Source organism: Lissotriton helveticus, chromosome 7, assembly GCF_964261635.1.
Source record: "Lissotriton helveticus chromosome 7, aLisHel1.1, whole genome shotgun sequence".
Taxonomy (NCBI): Eukaryota; Metazoa; Chordata; class Amphibia; order Caudata; family Salamandridae; genus Lissotriton; species Lissotriton helveticus.
In genome coordinates this window covers 1,509,089,658-1,509,105,839 of record NC_136068.1, presented here as the reverse complement: position 1 = coordinate 1,509,105,839, position 16,182 = coordinate 1,509,089,658, and the positions used below count along the sequence as shown (strand labels likewise).

The 16,182-nt window shown below is 48.5% G+C and overlaps 1 protein-coding gene and 1 pseudogene across 1 annotated transcript in view; both read right to left on the bottom strand.

The window, feature by feature from the left end:
* The window catches only part of LOC144767508 (sulfotransferase 2B1-like), a 465,586-nt gene that overhangs the window by 104,932 nt on the left and 344,472 nt on the right, over window positions 1–16,182 (bottom strand). The window lies entirely within an intron of this gene.
* Window positions 1,162–10,077, bottom strand: LOC144767509 (thioredoxin-related transmembrane protein 2-like; annotated as a pseudogene).

Here is a 16,182-nt window from a genome sequence, read left to right as displayed (position 1 = left end):
CTCGCCGCATCTTCTACACAACAAGCAACATCATCATCATGGTGGTCAGGTGACACAGCATCATAGGTCAGGTGGTGACATGACGTATGTGTGTACTGTGTAATACCTATGATTTAATGAACTCCTCTGAAGGGAGCAGTGTGACAGGAGACATACATTTTGTTGCTTCTACATGAATCCATCTCGGTATCACACCCATTCAGTTCTCCCTTCCATTCTTCAACAGTGCTGTGATCACAACCTGTGGTTCAGCAGCACCGATCCCATCAGAGCCAGGGGGATACTGCGGCCCATCAGAAGTAACACCACATTCCTCCTGGCAGCAGGGAACGAGGACTAGGGGAGGGAAACCCCATACTGCACAAGTACCCTAGATCATGCTCCTAGGTAGAGGAGAAGCAAGACAACGCTTTAGGAGAGGCAGCCAGTAGAGGGTAGATAACTGGAAAAAGACACCGGAAAGTAGAGAATTTCCATCCGCCTGGTAAATTTTTTCTTGCATTTATAAGTTGCTCCGTAAGATTTCACATTTGTAATTTGTTTCCGGTCTTCCCATTTGCTCCAAACCTCACTGCCTTCTTCTTTCACAATGGGACAAATAAGGAATTAGCATATTTTCCAGATTAGCACAGAGCAGCTCATGGGACAGGCCACCCACACAGTCCAGCAAAATAATTTTAACAACAAGAAATATATTTACAGAAACTGGGGGCCCACAGATTGAGAGGGCTAAAAGAGAGTCTAAAACACAAAAAAACTAACTTCTGACCGGACTGCCACTCACTCAAACATACTGTACCCTAACCGCACAGCCCCACCCAATACATAATCATTTCCCTACTGCACATATGCCAGGCTCTGGGAGAAAAAAACATTTACAATGTAGACCCAATCCTATTTCAGGTGGAGAAATGAACCGTTCAGTAAGGAGGACACGAAACAGGAGAATGCTGCGTCACTCAGAAGGGGGCGTAAACAGAGGGCTCACAGATTATGTGTAAAGACTCATGAGGGAAACCATGTGCTCCATGCTTTGTGAATGTTAGTTTTGTAGGGATGGGGCAGAGGCCGGACTGACATCCGTTCAAGCCAACAGGTGAAGAAACAGAACATAAACAGACCAAAACAAGTTATCTATCCCACCACCAGGCAGTGCAATAATCAGCAGACCACCTCGCCTCACCCACCAGGGAGGGAGGGAGGGAGGGAAGACCCACCATGATACGGAAAGAGGTGACGAGCTATGGAGAGGAAGGGGATGGTCCCGTTGGAAGCATCACTTGTCTTTCTTGCTTTCATCGGAGGGGTTCTTGCTAGGTTGGGATTCGAGCTCCTCCTCTTCCATAATCTCCCGTTGCTTGGGCAGTTTCCTGTATTTCTGGTACAACTCGTTCAGGTTGAACTCCCGGATCACGTTCTCCTCAGAGATGCTCCAAGATACAGCCCTTCCCTTCTTGTCGACTTGTGGCTTCCGCAGCACTCCCTTCCCACCCTGGAATTAAATCAGCGAGGGAAGCTGCTTTGTGAGAGGAGACGTGCTGACATTATACCTGGTGCTGACATCCGAGTAGCGTCTAATGTCCACTTTCCCGAATTTCAGGCCAGCACAGTTGTACTTTAGGGAGAGGTCCACATACACAGGTGTGAAGGACTGACATTCCGAGGACCAGTTGGCAAAGAACTCCACGAGCCAGGTCACCCGTCGATCTTTATCAATCTCCTCATCGATGGACTTGTCATTGAAATATTTGATATATTCCGGTCCCATGTAGAGATGGGGTGTACAGGTCATCAAGAACACTAGGCACAGGGTGAGATAGAGCAGTCCCATCAGGATGTCCAGACGGAAGAAAAGAATTGCATTGGCTACTTTACTGAACAGGAAGATGTTCCCCATGTGTTGCTCAATGATGATGGAGCGCCGGTTCTTCATCATGACGATGGCGCTGAGGAACATCAGAATCTCGACCTCCCTGCAGTCAAAGTCGCAGGAGTTGCCGTCCTGGCGCTGGGTGGGCAGTCCCAGGCACAGCGGCGGCGCCTTCCGCACCAACCGGAAGGCGAGCAAGAGCAGAGCTGAGAAGAGGTAGTAGGGCCTCACCAGCCATCATTCCGCATTACTGTATCTGCTGAAGCATGGCGCCTCTTCTTGTGTTTGCGCTGACACGTCGGCTGGTTCTGCTCACTCAGAAGTCACGATTTTGTTTTTCGTCGAGTCACGGTATGGGTTTTGTATTTTCTGGCTAGGCAGAAACATTGGCTGGTTTTACACAGTCACAAGTCGGATTTCGTTTTTTGCTGAGTCACGCTACAGCGCGAGTCAGCACAAACAAACATTGGCCGGTTTTGCTCTGATTTTTGCTGTGTCACAAAACCTGATTTCCCAGTGAGTCATGCTTCCCGAAACTGCCCACCACCCCCACCCGGATTCTTGACGAGTCGTGGTGGGCTAAAGGGAAGTGAATTTACATGCACTATCCATACCAACCTTTTAGAAGAGGAAAGTGGAAGTTAAAAAAAACATAATCGGAGAATGTACTTCCCCCATGAGCTTCTATTGAAGCAGATGCGATTCTAAGCTGGATACTGACAAAATATAGCACGTTTGGGTTTAAATAATCCTGAGTCTCCCGTCTGAATTGGGTTCAGTGGCATGTATGCAGTGCACCACAATGTACTGGTCCCCTAAAAAAGGTGTCCTATTCAGGTAATACATTTAATAATACACTAGCTTGTCTGAAGCTCAAGTATGTTGTACATACGATATGTTAATTACCTGAAATATGCAGTTTTTGCATCAACAGTCTCTGGTTATCGTATTCTCTCTCAGGTCTGTCTCATTCTCTCGCTACGAGGTCTATCTTATTAGCTCCCTTTCTTGTCTATCTTGTTCTCTCTCGGGCATGTCTTGTCCCCTCTATAACGTCGGTCTCATCCCTAGCAGTTCTGGTTCAGCCTTCCAGGCGTGAGCCATCGCGTGAGCCGCGGGGCTGACTCGAGTACAGCAGGGCGAGCAGTGGCGCCAGGTCCGCCATGGTTCAGGGTTACTGGATTGGAGCAGGGGGTTACGTCATCACGCAGGGAGCGTGTAATACATTATAGGGCTGGCCGGCGCGGCGGCGGCCGCCTAATCCAAATGAAATAATTTATTTGAAATCAGCGCAGGACTTCCAGCATGAGTTCTCATGCTGGCAGTGCCACGCCGATTTCAAATAAATTATTTATTTTTGATCAGGAATCGTGCTCCCGTTCAGACAGGCCAGCGGCCTGATTGTGCTTAATGTCTGTGTTCTGTTGTTGGGGCCGATATGGACCGACTGTCCAAATCGGCATCAAACAACAAAACCAGCCTCCAGTCACAAAACCGCCCCATACCCCTGCCAGCCTACCGGGGGATTGCCCGGTGCCCGGCAAGACCAGTCCGGCCCTTGGATATTATCCTTGAATAAAACACAACAATTTCTACTTAGCGTGTATGACATCCAGATACTTTATTTTATTCTGGATCACAATTTGTGAACACTTTGGACAGAAATGCCAAATTTATATTAGGAATTCCCTTGTAATGATTCACAATTTGGAGCTGCTAAATTAGCGAATAGGTCACTTCGCAAAATTAAAAAAACTGACTTTTGTACAAAGGAAATCCCTATGTTATTCATACTGTTTGCTAGCTGTGCTAAATTCAAAAGTAGACAAGGGTTTATGGGATTTATTAAACCTCAAAGTCCTAAATTCAGGAGATGGTCAACATTTTTGTGTGGTATTGCCCATCAGGGTCGTTGGCATTCGTCCGGACCAGTCAGAGTAAGCCCTAATCTAAATGTAGCCCACTAGGGGATATAGATATTATAAACAGTAGGGAAGATACATACACACATATTCATAATAACTGCAAACCTTAAACAAGTTTTGTTATAATAAAACTGTCAGAAACAATTAAGTGAAATCCTTCCACAGTGTGGTGACGGTCTAGTGGTCGGAAACTAGAGACGGAACCGGAAGTTAGGAGCCGGAACCGGAAGGCGGCCATTTTGTGTGGCGCCAGGCGATTGAGAGCGAAAGTCACTCAGTCCCGGCGCTCCAGGGAATGAAGATAATTAAACACCACTCTTTGGCTCCGAGTATCCTTGGGAAAGGAGGGTTCTTACAATGGCGACGAGGCGAGATGTGAACTAGCAATAAAAACGAACTCAAAAAGGAACATATCGGAAAAGATTTAATTGGAAAAAAAACAAAAAAACGTTAGGAACACGCCTGCACCAGAGCCTCACGTGCAGACACTGGAGCGCGGCAGAGGGCGATCTGAGGACCAACAGACCGCTTACGGTGGTGCCGGCCAAGCCTCAAACTGCCGGAGGGCACTGCTCGGCACCGACTACAAGACGAGGTCTACCGCCCTAGCGAAGGGAGGAACAAGGTAAAGCGCTGGACGAGAGTGCAACAGCGCATGGCCATAGCGGCGCGGAAAGCCCCACACCGTAGGCAGTAAAGAAGAGGGGACAAGGTCCAACACCGACCCCCAGCCACGACGCTGGCGCTTCAGCAGGTGCGGGGGAAGGGGCCCAGCAGGGTGGAAAGAAGTGAACTACAAGCGGGCCCGGCAACAGAAAGAGCTGCAGGAAGCGCAGAAGGCGGGGAGAGCAGAGAGGGAGACGGAGACGCCATACAAGCTCCTGGCAGCCCGCCCAACCATTATACTCCCGCCCAGGCAGGGCCAAGGGGCAACGTAAGGATGGCGACACCGTCCACTTCCCTCACCCACATGGTGCCCTTTCTTCCAAAAAGGGGAGAACCCTCGATGCCTTGGGAGGATTGGAAGCGGTACTTCCTAAATTACCTGGAGGCACTGGAGGACGAAAGTGAGACCGCGTACACAGAACCGAGGAGAAGGAAAATACTACTCCATAATCTAGGACCTGAATGGCTGAGAGTGTTTGACACCATCGTGAAAAGTCCAAGGGCTGCGGCGGATACGGAGGTGTTCAGACATGCTATAGAAGACCTGGATGCGCACTACAGGCCTGTAGTATGTGTGGTCGTAGACAGATACAATTTTTTCCAGACAAAACAGGAGAGCGGAGAGACCGTCAATGAGTACGTGGCGGCCCTGCAGAAGTTGGCACGCACGTGTAAATTTGGGACCCTCCACGACGATCTGGTAAGGGATCATATCATTATGCACACGTCAAGCACGCACATTCAAGAAAAACTATGGGTGAACGGCGAAGCTCCCCTTAAGGAAGTCAGGGCCTTAGTGAAGAAGGCAGAGATGTCCAAACGATGTGCACAAGCGGCCCGGAAGGACACGGGGGGCACACACACAGTATGCAAAGTCATGATGCACAGCAAAGGGGACAAATCCAGACAAAGAGAGCCGCCCAGGACCCAAGACACAGGAGAGGCCAACAAACAGCAAGCACAAACGCAAGATCAGGAAGGGGTGGAAGGCCAAGCTGTTATAGGTGTGGAAGCACGTCACACCTGGGCAACGACAAAGCATGTCCGGCATTCAGGGCGAAGTGTGCATTTTGTGGCGTGTTTGGTCATTATGAGAAAGTGTGCTGTCGGAAACCCAAGGGCGCCACCATCAAATACATTGACCAAGGGGGTATAGAAGAAGACGACGCGCAGGCAGAGGAGGAAGACCTTGAAGAAGTCCTCTACATCGATGCCCAAGTCCTGGACGTAGGATGTAAGGAATCAGACAAACCAAAGCTCAACATGCACATAGGAGGAGTGCCGATTGAAATAATAGCAGACTCTGGAGCACCCATCACTATTGTTCAAAGACAAGTGTGGGAAGAGAAGTTCGTGACAAAAGTAAAGGAAGATCTGCGTCCCATGGATGTGAGACCAGTCACTTATACCGGACAGAGAATACCCATGCTGGGCTACTGCCCATTGCTATTTGAATTCAAGGGACGTCAAGCCAACTGCAAACTATACGTAGCTGAAAGGGGTCCATCAGTGCTCAGCTGGAAGGATCAGGGTGCGCTGGGGATCCAGCTGAATCCAGGAGGCATAGAAAAACTGTTGCTGATGAAAACGGAGGAAAGACGAGAGGAAGAGGTCTGGCACAGAGAATATCCAAAGGTGTTCAGCGGTCAGATAGGTGAATTGGCAAAGTTCAAGCATTTGATACGGTTGAAGGAAGGAGCGAAACCGGTCATCCACAAGGTCCGAAACATTCCTTTCCGTTGTAGAGAGGCAGTACAAGAAGAACTCGACAGACTGGAGAAAAGTGGGGTGATACAAGCCATAGAGAGCGCGGAATGGTTGTCGCCCTTGGTGGTAGCTCAGAAGCCCAACGGCAAGGTGAGGCTGTGTGTAGACCTCAGAGAACTTAACAAAAACATCCTGATTGACAAATTTCCACTCCCGCGCATTAACGAGATGCTTGCCAAAACGAAAGGAATCAAGTGGTTCTCGACTGTGGACCTGTCATCAGCCTACCATCAAGTGAAGTTCCATCCCTCCAGCAGCCATCTTACATCCTTCATAACACCTTTTGGGTGTTACAAATTTGTGATAATGCCATTCGGATTGGCATCGGCTGCGGCCGTATTTCAAAAACTGATGCACAGACTCTTTCAAAAGGTAGAAGGAGTTCAATTTTTCCAAGACGATATCCTCGTAATGGGAAAATCCAAGCAGGAGCACAATGAGAAACTGCACACCGTGCTACGCACGTTACAAGAAAATGGACTCACTGCAGAGTGGACAAAGTGCAAGTTTGGTGTGCCGTCAGTTACGTACCTGGGTCACGAAGTGAGTGAGAAAGGGATAGAGCCGAAGAGAGCCAACATGGAAGCGATAATGAATGCACCGGCCCCAGGGAAGAAGGAAGACGTCAGGTCATTCCTGGGCATGGACGAATTCTATAGTAACTTCATCCCCAACTTTGCCACGAAGACGCACTGCTTACGCCAGTTGCTGAAGGAGAGAAACGGGTTCAAGTGCAATAAGGAAGAGCAAGACGAATTCGAGACCTTAAAACAGGAGATGGGCGAAGCCATACCACTCAAAGGATTTGATCCAGCTGGGAGCAGGGGAAACATCCTTTACAACGCAACTTTTACCACGCAGTGCCTTTACGAATCAACTTTTACAACGCAAATCATTACAACGCATTGCGCTGGGGGCGCTCTAGGATAGGGAATGTGTTTAATGTACTATCCAACACCTTCCCTACTATCCACGGGGACTGGAGTTGGAATAGTAAATTAAACAATTCACTATCCAGCGCCTAAAAGCATTATGCGTTGTAATGGTATGCGTTGTAAAAACCGCGTTGTAAAAGCATGCGATGTAAAAGCATGCGTTGTAATGTCATACATCCGGGAGCAGTGTTAATGCAAAGGTCAGATAAGGGAGAACTATCAACGGTCAGCTTCGCGTCCAGATCCCTAGCACCAAATGAGGAGAAGTTCAGTGTAATTGAAAAGGAGATGCTGGCTGTGGTGTGGGCGATGGAACGCTTCAGACAGTATCTGTGGGGAGCCAAGTTCTTGGTCCGCACTGACCATAAACCCCTGATAAAGGCTTTGACGTCCAATGGTCACGGGCACGCCACCCCAAGAATAGCAAAAATGACACTACGACTGTTAGACTTCGTGTATGAGGTGGAGTACATACCGGGGCCTCAGAACAAAGTAGCGGACTTCCTGAGTAGGGCGGCGGCCAAGGAAGGAGCGGACGAGCAAGAGACATCGGCGTGGGAAGGCTATATGGTGGCGACCGTGCAGGACATGGAGCAAGTGATCAGTGCACAGGAGTGGGCAGAGGCCTACAGACTGGATGAGGACTTGGAAGCGATAAAAGGGTATGTCATCCATGGGTGGCCTGAGAAGAGACACCTGAAAGAGACCCTGAGGAGGTACTGGGAAGTGAGAGACGAGCTTTCACTGGGGGAGGACCCCTTGTTCCTGCTCAGAGGTGACAAGGTCATTCCCCCCCAAGGACTCATAGAACACTTGATGGCGCTATTACATGAAGGACACCAGGGGATCACGAAGACTAAAGCCTTAGCTAGACAGGCATACTGGTGGCGGGCAATTGACACTCAGGTGGAAAGGTATGTGAGACAGTGTGACTCCTGCTCCAAAGCGGACAAATCCCTGACCATGCTGAGGCCACAGTTAGGGAAGTTCCCTGTGCCGGGAGGGCCGTGGGAGATGGTGTCCATTGACATAATAGGACCCATCGTGAGCGTTGAAGGAATACAGAAGTACGTCATAGTACTAATCGACAGGTACTCCAAATGGCCGGAGGTAGAAGTAAAGGACACAGTGGACACAGAAGCAGTGATCACGTTTTTGAACGCCATATTTATAAAGGAAGGGATCCCCAAGGTCATAACATGCGACAACGGACCACAGTTCGTCTCAGCCAAATGGGAGGCTTTCATGTCCAGAAATGGGATAGAGATCAAGCACACTCCCATATACCATCCAGCTGGGAATGGGCTGGTGGAACGTTTCAATCGGGTGATAATGGGGACAGTCCAAGCGGCCATAAATGATGGGCAAGATTGGGAAAAGGAATTGCCCAGGATGCTATGGGCCTACCGTATCACACCAGGGAGCACAGGCTACAGCCCCTTAAAGGTACTGAGGGGCAGAGAGAGCCATTCACTAAGGACAACATCGCATGGAGACAGATGGTAGTGCAGAGCAAATGGTCACCGGCAATAGTAAGGAGAAATCTGGAGAAAGCACAAGAGACGTACACTGAACATTTCAACAAGAGACGCAATGTGCAAGGAGTGTCACTAGAGAAGGGTGACTGGGTGAGAGTGAAGGTAGCGACCATGAGAACGAAAGGAGAAAGCAAGTTCACGCCGCCCTTACAAGTTTTAGAACCTTATGCCAGATCGGCATTACTCAGTGATGGCAAAGTGTGGTCGCAGGACAGGATGGCGAAGTGCAGCAAAATCCTGAGGTGGGGAGCAGAAGTGGACAGAGACGTGGAAGGAGTGGAAGAGATAGTAGATGAGGAAGGTCGAGGAAGGAGACATGAGCATGTTGACGGATTGGTACAGCAAGTGGAGGAAACAGAGAGTGAACATGGTGGGAACGGCAGAGAGAGAGAGAGAGGAGGTAACCCAAGCAAGAAAGGCAAAGGAGATGAGAGGATCGAAGGGAAACTGGAAGGAACAGAGACACCAAGAGAGTTTGCCGTCCCTGAGACCCAAGGCGACGGGAAAGATGAAAGAGTGATGAGAACAAGAGCAGGAAGAATTGTGAGACCTCCCATGAGGTTCAAGGACTTTGCTATGGACATTAAGTAAGACTTTTGTTTCCTTTGTTAAGTGTTGTTGGTTGCATAAAGGGGGGAGATATGTGTTGACAGTCTAGTGGTCCGAAACTAGAGCCGGAACCGGAGGTTAGGAGCCGGAACCGGAAGGCGGCCATTTTGTGTGGCGCCGGGCGATTGAGAGCGAAAGTCACGCAGTCCCGGCGCTCCAGGTAATAAAGATAATTAAACACCACTCTTTGGCTCCGAGTATCCTTTGGAAAGGAGGGTTCTTACACACAGCCTTCAACTGTTATCGGCAATACACACATTAAATAATATACGTAAAACACCATAAGGGAACACAACACACTGGGTGAAGTTTAAAAAGGTCAACCACACAAATACATTAAGTGAATTTGTGCATTGCCGAAGAAGAAAAGTGAAAAATCATGCAGATGAGCATGGAAGCCAGAAAAACCCTATGGGAAGCAAGGCGCTGGTGTCGATAGTCACACTCTGCAGTACAAAAGCACTCCTCATACAATGTGCTTATAACAGGACACAAGCACACATTTGTATGCCACTTACTTCATGAAGGGAGTGCGCTGGCTAGTGATTTAGGCTTTCAGGCTCCTATCTCCGGGTAATACCGGGTTGGTAAACACGCTTTTCTTTTAAAGAGCAGGAGGTGTGTTATGTGGCTGAAAGGACCGATCACTAGTGCTTGCAATGTCAGCGCATCATGTATGCTGGCATTGGAATGTCACTGCATCTGCACTGTTAGCGGCGGGGCCGATTCGAGTACAGCAAGGCGAGCAGGGGCGCCAGGACCGCCATGGTTCAGGGTTACTGGACTAGAGCAGGGGTGACGCCATCACGCAGGGAGCGTGTACCACATTGTAGGGCTGGGCAGCGCCGCGGCGGCCGCCTAATCAAAATGAAATAATGTATTTGAAATCGGCGCGGTGGCAGTGTTGCGCCGATTTGAAATACATTATTTCATTTTGATTAAGCATGGGCGGAAAATCCGTTACGCTCGCGGATTTTTCGGATTTTCTGTAAATCCGCAATCCGCGAACTCTCGCGGATGTGGCGAAAATACGCAAATCCGTGCGAAGCGGATTTTTTGCTTGTGTTCGCACTGCTCGCGGTCCGCGGCGCGGGCAGCAACAATCTCGCACTCGCGAAAGTACAAAAATTACAATTGGGGAGGGGTGAAGGAAGTGGCCCAGTCTCCAACTTCCTGTTCCTGTCCAGCAAGCTCCTCCCATAGGGGTGGGGTGAAGGAAGTGCCCCAGTCTCTAACTTCCTGTTCCTGTCCAGCAAGCTCCTCCCATTGCTTAGTCCATTTCCTGGCCACTTTGATTTCGATCTTGACTGGGAAGGATTAATTTTTGTGGATGCTGCTGGATATTTGGATTTGAGGCCTTTTGGATTACTTTTGGATTCGAAATTTTATTTCACAAGGAAGTAAGTTGATATTGTTTGTTTGTGGTGATTTTTGTGTGTGTTGCTTGTTTTTCGACTTTTTGGGGGGGAAAATCTGCAAGTTCGCGAGCTGAGGATTTTTTTGCTTGTGTTCGCACTGCTCGCGTCCCGCGCAGCAACAATCTCGCACTCGCGAAATTGTAAAAATTACAATTCTGCACATGAATTGAAAACCACCAGGCTTAGTTATGGGTGCATGCATGATACAACTGTTTTGTTGAATTTTATTTTTAACATGATTCTGGCCAGGGCATGGATGGCATTGGATTGTGGTGATTTTTGTGTGTTTTACGACTTTTTGGGGTGGTGTTGGGGGCTTGTTATGTGGGTGGGGGCCATTTTATTGCCTGGTCCCGTGTGGGTGGGGGTCTATGGGCCATTTTTAAGCCAGTTTGTGTGCTTTGTGCCATAGGCCTGCACCCAGTGTGCTCTGATTTCATCCATTATGGCCAGGGGGCCCAGAATCGGTCTGTTCGCGGATTTTGCTGGTTTTTCGGCACGTTCGCGCCGTGAAGCAACAATCTCGCACTCGCGAAATTGTAAAAATTGCAATTTTGCACCAGAAAACCACCAGCAGGCAGCATAAGCCTTCTGAAACTTGATGGATGGCATTGGATTGTGGTGAGTTGATTTGTGTTGTGTTTTTTGACTTTTTGGAGTAGGGGTTGGGGGCTGGCTATGTTGGTGGTGGCCATTTTGAGGCATGGTCCTGGCCATGTGGATGGGGGTCAAGCGGCCATTTTGAAGGCAGGCAGTGAGCTTTGTGCCATAGGCCTGCACCCATTTTGCCTTGCTTTCACCCATTGTGCCCAGGGGGAGTCAGTGGTACATGAAACTATAACCCTCTCTGTGTGTGCTCTCTTGGATCAATGTTAAATTCCTGTTACCCAAAAAGTAGCAATTCTTAATTTTGAAATTTCCATATTGTGTGGTGTGCACGAGTGTATTCATAAATGCCTACTTGCAAACTATTTATTGAAGTGCTACATATGCAACATATATTTACTGATGTTCCTCTGTCTTCGTTTGCTTGTAGGTGCATAAAGTCAATAAATCCGCATCATCGTTGAGCATCAGTGCCAGGAAGAAGTCCTGCTGCGGCCTGTTGTTCCGACATCTGAAGAAGATGGCTCCAAAAAGAGGTGCCCGTAGGTCCTCTAGCAAGAAAGATGTCTCTACTAAGGAGAAGAAGAAGCAAGTGGCACCACTTACCAAGGAGACTGGTGGCACCACCACTAAATTTTTGTGGGGAAAACAAAGGCCCACCATGAGTGCTGCACAGGTAGCCTGTTTAGTGGTTCAATCACCAACGACCAGTGATGTTGGCTCATCGCAAGAAAGTAGCAGCACACCATCAACACAGGTTGTAACTCATCTCACAAGTACTATTCAACAACCAAAGCCGCAACAACAACTGCATGGGCTACTAGTACAAGCACAAGTACATGCGCAAGGAGCTGTCCGAGAAGGAGCTGTCCGAGAAGGAGCTGTCCGAGAAGGAGCTGTCCGAGAAGGAGCTGTCCGAGAAGGAGCTGGCCGAGAAGGAGAAGGCCGAGAAGGAGAAGGCAGAGAAGGAGAAGGCCGAGAAGCAGAGGTCCATGGAGAGTTGCAAGTAGCGATCAGTGAAGAGGCCCATGTAGCGGCGCATGGAGCGGTGCAAGTGCCCACAATGGTTGTTCTTCCAGAAGTAGGGGCACAGGAGGAAATTGACTTTGGAGCCGGGGTATCATGTCAGGAAGACGAAGGCACTCCTCCTGATGATTCATTTTCTCCCAGCTCCCCACCAAAGAAAAGATCAAGGAGTGTGTGTAGAAGTTCCTCTTCAAGCCCCGCTCCATCAGATGATGATCTGGATCTAGATTGGCACCCATCTCCGACGTCTGAGAGGGAGGCACACCATGAGCTGCGAAAGGTATCAAATGTTAAAAGGAAGGGCCCCGGAAAGCTCATACTTATGGATCCGAACGTCGGACTTGATGAAGTGGTTCATTCTGATGTTGATGAACAGGATGACAGCAATGACCTAGTCATCACACTCGTCATTCCAGCCACACCGGCCATGCAGCAGACAGACATTTATACCCTATCCCGACGTCAGGCTGAGCGTGACCCTGGTGACGTGCCACTGGTAGCACCACCAATGCAGTCAAGTAGTACAACAAGTTCAACAAAACCTACAGCTCCCATATTTTCTCCCCAGAGGGGGACTCCATCCAGCTCGACTCCCTCAAGTAGGGTTGCTGAAATAATTGCACAACCCAGTAGATGTCTGCAAGGCTCATCCACCACTGCTTCATCTGGCATTGGCAGTATCATCTCGTGCGCCAAAACCAGAGGTTTCAAGTCCCCAGTTTGGAACTTTTTTAGTGTCCATGCAAAGTATGATAACATAGCCGTTTGTTGCATTTGTAAGACTAGCGTTAGCCGTGGTAAGACTGGTACCAACTATGGAACCGGAGGCCAGATAGGTCATCTTGAAAGAAGGCACGCTGTCGAATGGTTTGCGCACCTAGCAAACATCAAGGGAAAGCAATCCCAAAGGGCAAGTGGCCAAAATATACCCATACTAGGTGTTTCATCTGAAGATGACGGGGAGGTAGAAGAAGCGTCAGACATGTGTCCGGTTGCACCCAGTACCCCTGGCAGCACCACACCCTCCGGAACACATAGGAGGCACACTGAGAGTCTGGGAGACACACCAATGCGGAAAATGTCAACACTGATCAGAAGTGGGTCGAAGAAGGCATCAGCATCATCCAGTAAATTTGTCCAGCACACCATTTCAGCCATGTTCTCCTCAGATGTGCAATTTCAACGCAACCACCCAATTGTACGCCTGTATAACACTAAGCTGGCTAAAATGCTAGCGGTGGACCTTCTCCCTTTTTCGTTTGTCGAAGGTGTGGGTTTCCTTGAACTCGTGGCAACACTGGCCCCAAAATGGAAGGTTCCTAGCCGGTTCTATTTTGCCAGGGTTGCTGTTCCAGCACTATATAAAGAGGTGCTTGAGTTGGTTGGGGCTGCTTTGCAGAAGAGTGCTGTTCACACTATACACCTGACAACAGACATGTGGACCAGTTGCCAAGCCCTTGATTACATGTGCATCACTGCACACTGGGTCTCTTTTTCAGGGGTTACAAAACAGATAAATGCAGGTGGTGACTTGGTCGAGATTTTTAAGGGTGCTCGTAAACATGCAAAATTAGCCATGTTTGGCATGGAGAAAAGTCATACTGCAGCCAACATTTTGGATGACTTTAACAAAAAGGTCTCGCAATGGCTGCCCCCAAGAAAATGCAAGGTTGGTTATGTTTCTACTGATAATGGCAGCAATGTAGTTAGGGCCATGGAGGACGGTTTCTATTTCAGAGTGCCGTGTTTGGCGCACTGTATGAACCTTGTCGTGCAAAAGTTCTTGAAAAAAGAACTTGCAGTCGACAAAATACTGACCATCTGCAGAAGAATATGCACACATTTTAACCATTCGTTTAAGGCCCGGAAGTAGCTGAGGCGCAAGCAAAATGAACGTAGAATGCCAGTGAAAGCACTTATCCAGGAGGTGGCAACACGTTGGAACTCAACCTTCTACATGCTTGAGCGTCTGCATGAGCTGTTTCCAGTAGTCAATGAGTATTTCTACAACCTGGGTGGTGATACAACAGAAATGATGCTAGCGGTGGAGCAATGGCAGCTAGTTAAAAGCCTGACAGACATGCTTCGTCCTTTTGAGGTCTTCACGCGTGACGTCAGCAGGGAGGACTGTTCTTTGAGCAAAGCTATCCCATTGTTGCTGAAGCTCGAGCACCAAGTCAAGGTGGTGTCTTCACAATTAAAAGATGCTGGAAAGAATGAAGCATATGAGTTGGCGCAGAGATTATTACAACGCCTAGTTAGCAATAAACAGCTTGTAAATATCAAGAAACAACAGCACTACATTTGTGCTACTATTCTGGATCCACGTTACAAAAAGCCATTGTTTGGCAAAGTAATAATTCCTTTTGAAACATCAGATGTTACAGAGTACAAAGGTTGGCTAGCTAAGTCAGCCATTCGTTTTGAAAGAGAGCGGAAGGAAACTGTAGGAGAAGACAGTACTACTAGTGAATCAGCAGGCCATCAGGCGTCCCAAAAAAACACTTCTGCATCTGTGCCTGTGGCAGAAGTGAGTGACTTTTCCTCTGAGCCGTTAACCACACCAGCAACCGTATCATCTGCACCAGGCCCAGGCGATATGTCTGAAGCGGATTGGCTAAGTGAGCTAGGGTTTCATTGTCCCAGAAAGGACACAGAAGTGCAAAGTACCGGAATGCGGGAGGACATTCTTTCAATGGTGCAGGCCTATCTGGATGACTCAACAGCGGTCAATATTACTGAGGACCCATTGGCGTATTGGCATGGGAAAAGAAAAATATGGCGAGAGCTCACCAACCTGGCTATCAATTACTTGTCTTGCCCACTCGCAAGCGTGTCTTCAGAACGTGTTTTTAGTTCTGCTGGTGGCATTGTGACTTGCAAAAGGTCCCGCCTCTTGCCCGCAAAAGTGGAGCGGCTCACCGTGATAAAGATGAACCAGCACTTCATACCACCAGATTACAAAGTACGAGAATGCACGCAGGAAGAAGAGGACACCGACCTACCTGAGGAAAGTTCTCCTCAGTTACCAGAAGTACTACTGACTGATGAATTAGCAGAGTATGAGGACGAGTTCTGCTTCCCTGACAGCGAGTTCTGAAAATGAGTCAATGATTCATTAACTGTAAATGTAGTCCTCCTTATTCACTTTTATTCCTGTGTGTCTGTCTTTCTTTGTTTAGCAAGTGCTTCATCACATTCACAACAAAACTGTAATCACCCCATCACAACAACAAGCCCATCAGCAGAACTGTCTTGATTTTGATGCCGCAGCATTCCTCATGTTCACAACAGTTAGTTGACAAGAACTCAGTCCTGGTCGTCTATCCTCCTCCTCCACTCATCCTATCCATTTCCCGTAATGCTGATGCCTGGATTCTGCACAATGAAGAAACTTACGTTGAGTCCCCTAAAGAGGGACTGGAAGTAGTGAGTCCTCATTTAAATAAATTTTGCTAAGTGTGACTTTTTTTCCCCGATTTGCATTTTTGGCTGTTTGGGGGTGTCAAACTTGTTTGCGCTTGGGTTTACGGGTCTTGGCTGGGCCATTGCTGGCAAGGTCTATTAAGGGATGAAATTGGTTAGGCATTTACTTTGGAAAACATTTGGCCTATTACACGTGAACGTTTAGGCGTTATTATTGCTCGCTTGCCTGTCTTAGGGATGCTGTCTGTGGGTCTTCTAGGTTTTTGTGGTGTGTGAGCACCGCTGCCACATTTCTAATGTTGATTGCTTTTGTTTTGCAGAAAATCCACGCCGGGAAACTCCAGTTGTGGCCCTGCTGCAGAATGCTTTAGGACTCTGTGAATTCCAGGTGGAGCC